The sequence below is a fragment of the Triticum urartu genome, chromosome 3 (genome assembly GCF_003073215.2).
Source record: "Triticum urartu cultivar G1812 chromosome 3, Tu2.1, whole genome shotgun sequence".
In the NCBI taxonomy this organism is placed as follows: Eukaryota; Viridiplantae; Streptophyta; class Magnoliopsida; order Poales; family Poaceae; genus Triticum; species Triticum urartu.
In genome coordinates, this window is record NC_053024.1 from 193,545,327 (window position 1) to 193,555,330 (window position 10,004).

Genomic DNA, 10,004 nt, shown 5'->3' on the forward strand with positions numbered 1-10,004 from the left:
CTAAATATTTGTCTTTTTAGATATTTCAAAGTAACTACCAAATACGGATGTATATAGCCATATTTTAAAATATAGATTCACTTATTTTGCTCCGTATATAGCAACTTATTAAAATAACTAGAAAGACAAATAGTATTTAGAAACGAAGGGAGTATGTTATACTGATGTATTGTTGTATTCATGTTGTATTTATGACGAGTTGTAAACCTTTATTCGATTTTCTCATCTATCCAGCGAACAAAGATTGCTGCATCTACTCTCTCCGTTCGAAAATACTTGTCTTAAAAATGGTTGATGGTCAACTGGATCCTGTTTTTTTCTTTATGAAAAAACGAGCGAACGGGTCAAGATAATTGAGCCCGCGAGCGGCAAACCCCCCCTCCGGATAAGACTGAGTTGGTCGGTTCGGCAGCGGTCGCGAGGGAACCCCCGTCCAACCGCCGTATCTATGGCCGCCAACGGCCAGCCGCCGGTGCCGGTGGTGGTCGCCAACGTCGACCACCGCCCGGCGCCCCTACTCGGCCTCTTCTTCAACTCACCGATTCCACTTGTCCCTCACAATGGCTTCCCCTGCATCCCCGCCTTCGTCCCCGCCCACCGAAACAATCCGGAGCTCGTGGCCGCCATCTTGAGCGGCGACTTCTTCCTCACCACCCTCCAGGCGCGCGACCACCCAGAAGCTTCCTGGTTCGTCTTAGACGCCCGTGGCGGCTACCTTCTCCTCAAAGGGGGCGGGCTATTGCTCGCGCTGCTAAACCCCTTGGCACGGCGGTGCGAACGGATCTTTGATCTGACTCACGCCCACATCTTCGACGACGACGACGACCGCCAAGGAGATGGTAAAATCCTTCACGCCGGCGTGATCTGCGATGACGAAAACCCCGCGAGCTTTGGCATCTTCTGTCTTGCTTCCCATGGAGAGTTCAGGTTGCGGGCTGCGGTCTTCTCCTCATCCTTGGGAATGGGCGATTGGTTCCTCTCCCCATGGTTGGATGTCCCGCACCACGAGCCGAAAGATGAACTTTTGCTTGAGAGCGGCATGCGAGTGGGTAATTTCATCTACTGGCCTCACCAGGATCGTGCGTATGTGGTCGTCTTGGATCCCGACCCAAACAACCCGCGATTGTTTGTTGAGATGATCCCACCTCTCCTGAATCTGGAAGGTTTTCCCAGCTCGATCCTTGGCCAAATTAACGGCGATAACATGTGCATTGCTTATTCAAATGGATTCAACATCGGTTTCATGCTGCGGCAAGAAGATGGCCTTGATGCTGGGGCATGGGCTAACATCAGGGTATTCAACCTGGCTGATCCAGTTAATGCTAAGATTGCGCAATCACCCAGAATACGCTGAAAATTGCGGTAATGCGGTGTAGCATCCTGTACTTGACAACATCAGAGATGTTCGCGCCCCAGGCCGTTTCTTGGTTCGCTTGTCTGTGCTTGGAAAGTGGCAGGCTGGAGTGGTTGTTTCGGAGGACGTATGATGGTTTCTTCCAGCCATACCACCATTCGTAGTGGAGCACTTCTCTGTTACCAGAGAGTGAAAATGTTGATCCCTTCATATGAGGAATGATGACAACCAGGGAGGGACAATCTGTGAAAAGCATTGCCTTGTTCTCCTACTAAATCAAAACACCCAGCTACCATCCAGAACTGATCTCTTCTTTGGACCTGCATCACGCTGAAGGTCCTGACGAAGTTCCTTGATATTCAGGATTCAGTGACAAGTCAATCCTGTAATTTGATCGTTTATGGTAATTGTTGTTGTCTTCTGTTATCAAACTTACCATTTACATTGTGGGCGAATTACTTCATCTGTTCCTTGACATTCAGTATTCAGTGATAACTCAATCATATGTATTTTGATCGTTTATCGTAATTGGGTTGTCTTCTGGTACCAAACTTCCCATTTACATTGTGGGTGAATTACTTATCTGTTCCTTGGGTTCGCCACTGTCTCTTCTCGGTATTGGGGCAAGGCATCCGAACCTTGGAGCCTCTTTTTTTTCTGTCTGTAAGATTAGTGTTCTTGACCGGCTGTAGCTTGTTTACCCATTTTGCTAAAAAAAATATCCGTCTTATTTTGGCTCATTAATTAGCAGTGCCTACCATCTCTATGATATGATGTCCTCAGAATGATGGCATGTTCTATATGAATATTTTGCATGAGTAATTTATTTTTGGAATGCTTTACTTAAGGAATTTATTTCTCATATATTTACAGTGTTTCTTGCACTGTATTAATTAATAGGTTGGCTAGTTATCTTGTTCTCTTTGTAAATTTACACATCTCTTCAGGAATTTGTGTCAAAAGCTGAAACAGGCAAACAAGGGTGCATGGATAAGTGACACGTATCACATGATATACTAGCTTATAATTTTGGATGAATATAACCTAGGGCTCATATATGAGTATTTTATCTTTCACAATATTTTCAATAGATAAATTCCTGAAGAGATATGCTCAATTGCTGATTAGTAAATCTGACTTTTCCTTTTCTGTATACATGCCCAGCAAATACACAGTAGTATTAGAAAAGATTGTTCTCCTACACCAACCAGCATTGTGGTGGAATCCCGTGGAGTTTACTGAACTATGATCATGGTCTATATTTTATCAAAAAAAAGAGCATGGTCTATATGAACTATGTGATGGGAAATACGCTCAAGGCATCAAACTGACACCCTGGACACTTATGATTTGTGTAACTGCCATTGTTGGTCTTTGTAGGCATCCTTTTAAAAGATCTATTCAGTAATATCATAATTCAACGTGATGTCATGAGAAGTTATGAGAACTGACTACTTGGTAGTATTGTCTCTACCTCGCCTTAATACGAGATTTCTTCTGATTCATTCAATTGCAAAATTTTCAAGAGGCTTGAATTTTTGCCCCCTTACTGTTTATCTCTTCCTGGTGTCTGCTTTTAATACTTGTGAATTTGACGTGCGTGATCTTGTCAGGCTGTCCCGAGCCAAGTCTAGCCTCTGATATAGGTGAATATCATTCTTTTGTTCAAATAGAAATCTGTAGGTTTAATTAACTTGTCTCGTATTCCTTTCCTGTTGGAATCAACTTGTATTGTTTAGTAGCAACATGACTAATCCATTTCGATAATACCCAGAGTATGTATGGAATTTGTGTGGTCATAATGACCTTCTGTTTGCTATTGATTGGAAATTCGATCTACGTGTATAGTGGCAGGCCTAGGCGCCTCGTTCATTTCATGGAGTTATAATACAGGAATGACCAATGTTAGTTGGACATGAACATTTCTCTGTGTTCAGATTGACATGATCATAGTGTTTTTTGTTGGTTCAAGTCTTCAAGCTATTATATCTCACGAATGTTAGCATGGACTACCCTAAAAAAAGAATGTTGGTATGGACAGTAGTGCCCAGCAAAAATGAGTTAGGCCTCCAAACTCTTCTTAACCTTTCTTTAGGAGCTCTACCACCATATGCACATTGTCTCGCCATTGAAAAATAATGGCGACAGAATGCACTATCGTGTACGAAATAACCGAGTATTAGTTGCTGCCGCTGTTAGACATATCTCGTACTCTGTAAGTAAGATCTGCTGCCACTGTGCATTGTCAATTTTGTGTGTGGTTACTTGTTGATGTCGAATACTTTTTTTTAGATGTCGAACACTCTACCACACTATCTGTGCTTTGTGAGGCACCTAGTCATCTGACGATGGCAGTGAAGACGGTGCAAGATACTGCTGTCCTCATGTTCGTACAATAGACCCCATGCGTTGCTACAGAAATTTATAGCAACAAAATTACCGAAAAATAAATTGAAATATATGAGAATAATACCGCATCATATTTTTTGTCATATATATGGTAGCAAACCTAGAGGTAAATAGAGGGTAGATGTATTGTTATATTGCCTTGCAATATTCCAGTTCAATTGTTTGTTGCTATAAATTGATGATGTAGAGGGCTTGCATGCTAAATGATGTAGAGGGCTTGCATGTGGTGAAAAGTGGAAGATTTCATGCGTTCGAGATGCGGATGACTTGTCTGTGCATTTAAATGGGATTGCTTACTTAGAAAACATGAGATGATACCTTGAGTGTTACTGCTAGAATTAGTTGCAGTTATTTCAACGAAATTTAATTGTATAAAACATTGTTTGAGAATTGAATTTAAAATAAAATACTTAATTATTGTATACACCTGGAGAATATTTGTCTTTCTCATGCATGGCATGGCATAGCATAGTGAGTTGGCACTATTGCATGTCGAGATAAGGTTGACTCTTTTCCTATTCGTGGTAACATTGTTAGTTGGCATAGTTGCATGTCAAGAGAAATAGAACTAGTGGGGTTCAACTATTTAGATATATAGGATTTCAGATGAGAATATGAGAAAATCCCGAACCTTAACCGCCTCCCGGGTCGCACTCAGGCGACTTCGGAGGCACCGCCACCACCACCCAAAATTCCTCGCCACTGTCGTTGATGGGGTCACATACTAGTGGCACGGTCAAGGACCTGACATCTAAGGCCCATCTAGGGTCCCACACCATCATTGGAAGGTCCCTGGACCACAGGCGCATCCGGATGTGCTACATTGAAAATTCACTCGGATACACCGACGACACTTAGATGTCTTCCATCCAGTCAGTCTAACCATCATCAGTCAGATAGAGGAGGCGTAGGGGTGATGTGGGAGCTGCAACAGTCGAGTAGCTTAATGTCGGACTTCAAGTGTAGTTATAGCTGCCGTTACCAGTAACCGCTGTAGTTATACTCATTTAACCCCTTGTAACGTGGCAGTTGTGAGGCCGAGGCGCATTCTATATAAGCCTCTCTCTAGCTCCAGGGCAAGGGTTCAACATCCACTGTAATCTTATACCCCAAGAGAAAACACAATCCTCCGGGCACGAGACGTAGGGTTGTTACCTCTCCGAGAGGGGCCCGAACTCATAAAATCCGAGTTATACACTTGCACCGTAGCTAGGCTCTGCCCTTAGTTCGTGCCCCTAGTACTCATTGTCAGGTTTGTTGCCTCGACAGTCGTCCTTGCCAGAGGAGGCTGTCGGGTGGCAAGGCGTCCCTGTCGGCCTCCCCCTTCCCCAACCTCTCCCGCGTCCTTTGCCTGCCCCTCATTCATCTCCTCTCGTAGCATACCAAGGATAACCGTCGTTCGATTCCACCTGGATCTCTTCGGCCGGTGCCAGATTCATTCCTATGCCCGTGTAATGCGCCCTAAACATCGCCAGCACAATCTGCCTCCTCGCGTGTAGCTGATTGTCTCACATGTTCAACACGTGCAGGAACCCGGTTGAACTTATTGAAAATGTCAGGAAGCTCATGGAGCTATCATCCTGTTTAAAGAGATGACCCATTAGCGCTTTCACTTGCACCTTTACCAACATTGCAAGCACCGCGAAATGCCAAATGCGTTGAATTGTCTTGATGATACGATTTGTAGCGACAAAAATGGCACACTGTTTCTTTAGAACATTGTCTAATTGAATCCTTGACCGCCCATAGTAAAGGGACACCAGTCTCGCCTCCTCATCGAAGCATGGGACGTAAGTTGCAACCAAGTATGTTGGTAAAGCAGATGGACATACAGGACAAAGGAAGACTCGGGAAACATATACTATTCAACACGCACCTAACAGATGGCGCTCAATCACATGCAACTTCTCCTCAGCAGCCTCCCTCCGCTTGGCAGACTCATCAACTACCGCCTATAGTTCTTGAATCGCTAGGTGACGGAGTCGTATCCGACAGATCTTAGGTAGGGGGTCCCGAGATGGTAGCCTTGGCTTGATGGTAACATGACAAAGAAGTGACACAATATTTACTCAGGTTCAGGCCCTCTTAAAGAGGTAAAACACTACGTCATGCTTGTGTTTTATTAACGAGTGGGGTACGAGTACATGTTGGTCTACTTCGAGATCGTATGTGTCGTGGTGGGTGCATGGCAGATGCCAAGGGATGGCTAAAGAGAGGAGGAGGCTCGAGGGCGCTGGTGGACTCCAGAGGCGGGGTTGGCATGAGCGGGCGCGAGACGCCGGACATATCTAGGTTCGGGGCTCTCCGGAGAGCTAATACCCCTAGTCCTGCCGAGTGTAGTTGGATGATCGATAGTACAGTGTTGCTCCTGGAGCTGTATGGGGGAGGAAGGAAGCTGGCCAAGGCTTGGGCTGCTCCTTCTCTCCGGTGTTGCTGTTTTGTGGATAGTCCTATGCTTACTTGCTTTTCTCTCGTACGTGTTGTTTGCTTGCCGTCTCGCTCGCCTTCTTGAGAGATAATATCTGCCTATGATCGTGGGCTCGCGGGGGGTTTTATAGCCCAAACCCCCGGGGGTACAATGGTAATGTTACAAGTCGGTGGGTCCGTATTGTCGGTGTCCGGGGACCCGGGCTGGGTCCCACCGAGGGCTTGTCATTCGCCGGGTTCCCCTAGGTGCGGGTCCCGCATGCCTACAAGGACTATGAGCCGTCTTGTCGATCGTCAGGTCGTGGCCGAGTCGAGTTGCGTACAGTGCTCTCCGTCAGGTTGCCGCTTGCCGTCGTCAGCAGTGAAGGCGGGGGCACTGTAGCCACGCCGGCCCTAGTTAATGGGTAGGTGAGGGGCACTGTTGCCACGTTCCAGCTGACCAGAGGCATGGGCGGGGCACTGTTGCCTCGGTCATCGTTGATTGAAGTCTCGTCCCCATCATACGGCCTGGATGGGACGGGAGTTGACCCGCGGCTGGATTGCGTAGCATGCCACGGGTGGCGCTGGTTTGTTGAGGAGGCTTTGGTCGTGCCGGGTTCGGCTGTCTTGCGCTAGTTGTTGGGGCCGAGTCGATGTGTCTTGCCGGGTCGGCTAGTCTGGCCGGCTTGCGGGGCTTGGGCGGGTCGAGCGATCCGGCCAAGCGCGTGCCGGTACTGAGGGGCGGTGCCAGCCCCGTTGTTTTTTGAAGAGGATTCGGGTTCCGTTGCCTGCCCGGGGTCCATCCCCCCGACAGTAGTCCCCGAAGCTGTGAAGGTCCGCCGTCCTCGGATGAGTGGGCCTTCACAGTTTCCCCCTTAAGCAAGGTGGATTCTGTGAGCGCCGGGTTCGGCAACACCCGTCGTGTGCCAGTTTTCTCGAAACCCGGATCGTGGAATTCCGGCCGTGGCGGGGACTGAGAAGTTCGCCGAATCTTGGGGCAATCTCTCGGGCTTCGCGCGGGCGCCACGTGGTGCCCAGAAGTCGGAGGGGTCTGACAGGCCACACGCGTGACGGGACCGGGCGACGGGCTGGGGCCCACCGCCACGCGCCCTCGGCCCAAGCGCGCGGATTTATTGCGGCGTCCGGGGGCCGATTGCTCTTCCCCGGGCAGTTATTGCGCATGTACATGCACACTTATTGCGGGGTAGTGGAACGGGCGCGTGCAGACGATCCCACTTCCCCACTTCCCCATGTTCAAACCAAGGGTTATAAATCGGGGGGCAGGGGGGTGGCGGACATTATTCTCGATCGCGTCCTTCTGTTCCTTTGCTCTCGCTCCGCTCTTTGCAACTGTCGCACTGCGGCGCCCGCTGCTCCGAGCAGAACTCCTTCGCCGTCCATCTCCCTTCTTCTTCCTTTGATCATGTCGCTGCCATCGGGCTCCTGGATGGGTTCGAATGTCACCTCCGAGGACATCACCCAACTCCGGGCGACGCGGCGCCTGCCGCGGGAGACGGACGTCGGCGTCTGCCTGCCGCGCGACGAGCAGAGGCCTCGGCCCGAGGGGCAGGAGCGCGTGGTCTTCCTCACGCACTTCGAGCGCGGGTTCGGGCTGCCGGCGAGCACCTTCTTCCTCGCGTTCCTGGAGTTCTTCGGGCTCCAGCCGCATCATCTTGGCGCCGGCGCCATCGTCCAGCTCTCCGGCTTTGTCACCCTCTGCGAGGGGTACCTGGGGGTCGAGCCTACGATCGACCTCTGGGCGCGCTTCTTCTCCTTGAAGCAGCAGGGCCCGTCGGCCGGAGAGTTCGCCGATTGCGGCGCCGCCGTCATCTCGAAGCGGTCGTGGGTGGATTTCCCCAAGATCCCGCTGGAGGATTCTGCCAAGAAGTGGCAGAACTCATTCTTCTACGTCCGTAACCTTGGTGCGGATCACATCAACCTTCCGCCCTTCGCCATTGCACCGCCGTGGGCGAAGACGAACTAGGGCTACTCACCCAGGCACCCGTCGCAGGAGATCGTCAATCTCTACGAGCGGGTGACGGTGATGAGGACGCAGGATGGGCTCCCCGGCACCTACCTCCTCGCCGCGTTCGTCATGCGCCGGGTCCTTCCGCTTCAGGGGCGCTCCCGCCTCATCGGCGAAATGGTCGGCCTTCAAGACCCCAACCACATGGGATCGACGCGGCAGTCCGCGGAGCAGATCGCGGGCGTCGTGAATGACATCTCCATGGCCAACCTTGGGGAGGGCTGGCGGCTCGGCAAGGCGCCGTACAGCCAGTCGAAACCGGCGCCGCAGGTGAGTGTCCAGTCGTCTTACTTTGCTGCCGCACACCTTCTCATCCGTCCTGATGCGACGCGGGGGGGTACTTCTGAATGCGATTCGTCATCCTTACGCCCGGGCCCGTCGCAGGTGGTGCCGGTGGCGCCAGAGGAGCCCGGGGCTCATGGCGGGGAGGAGGAGGCCGAGTCCGACGCCGACGCTGGGCGTCGCGTGGGTAAGTCTCTTGTTTTTCTTCATGTGTCTTGAATTGCTGACCACGGCACGAAACGGTCGGTGCTGACGCCAGTTGTCGGTGTAGTGGTGTTGGGCGGGGGAGGCGGTGACGCGGGCGGAGCCGGGTCCTCGCCACATGGGAAAGACAGCAGTCACACCGCGACCCCGGGCCCCGAAGCGCACGGCGGACCCGGCCGGGGCCGGAAGGCCGGCCAAGAGGAAGCGCGGCGGCGGGCATGGGAGGCCAACCCCGGTCCCAGTCTTGGCGAGGTAAGCTTCATCTCTTGTTTGCGCTCAGATTTTTTTTCTCGAGCTAGTCTTGTTTCTTTTCTGCTCATTCTGTCTTCTTCTTTAGGTCACCAATCGCGCCGGCAAGGGCGGCGGCGAAAGCCGCGGACGCCGAAGGGGCCGCGTTCCGTAGGAGCCGGTCCGACCTCGCCGACCAGGCCGAGGTGGAGGGACGGGCCGACTCGGACCTTGGCCTAGATCCGAACGACGCCGAAGCCTTGGCCTGGCGGGACAGGAACCGGGCCAAGGCGGAGCTTGAGGCGGCGTCGGTCCGTGCTTGGACCGACGCGGCGGCGGCATGGGAGCGAGCCGGTGCAGAGCCGGCCTAGCACAAGATGCCGGAGGGCACGGTGGTGGCAGCAACGGTCTTTGAGCCATCGTCGGTGAGGGAGCGCGGCCGTGGAGGCCGGAGTGAGGTGGTGATCCCCGACTGGGAGGTCGTGGAGGTGGCGGATGACACCCCGCCACGGGCCGACGTGATCGAGCGAGCGGGGACTGATGGTGGTGGAGGCGGCGTCGTTTTGGAAGAGACGCCGCGGGCGGCGGCGTCGGAGGCGCCGCCGGTTTTGGAGGAGGCACCGCGGGCCGCGGTGCCGGAGGCCACCCTGGCAGCTGGGCCGGAGACGGCGACGCAGGCATCCCGGCGTCCGGGTCAGAGACGGCGACGCAGGGCGTCCCTGTGTCCGGGTCGTCGTCGGCGCGGGGAGGGGTGTTGGAGGAGGTGCTGACCGCGTCGCGAGAGGCCAGCGCGGAGTACACCTTGGTGCCCCGACAGGGAGGGCGCTGATACATCCATTCTGCATCATAATTTTCTATCAATATTTATTGCATTATGGGCTGTTATTACACATTATGTCACAATACTTATGCCTATTCTCTTTTATTTTACAAGGTTTACATGAAGAGGGAGAATGCCGGCAGCTGGGATTCTGGCAGGAAAAGGAGCAAATATTAGAGACCTATTATGCACAATTCCAAAAGTCCTGAAACTTCACGGATGATGTTTTCCAAATATATAAAAAACATTGAGCGCAAGAACTTCACCAGGGGGCC

At 51.8% G+C, this 10,004-nt stretch overlaps 1 pseudogene; it reads left to right on the plus strand.

The window, feature by feature from the left end:
* Positions 1-359: 359 nt before the first annotated feature.
* LOC125543567 lies at positions 360-1,882 on the plus strand (annotated as a pseudogene).
* The last annotated feature ends 8,122 nt before the right edge of the window (positions 1,883-10,004 follow it).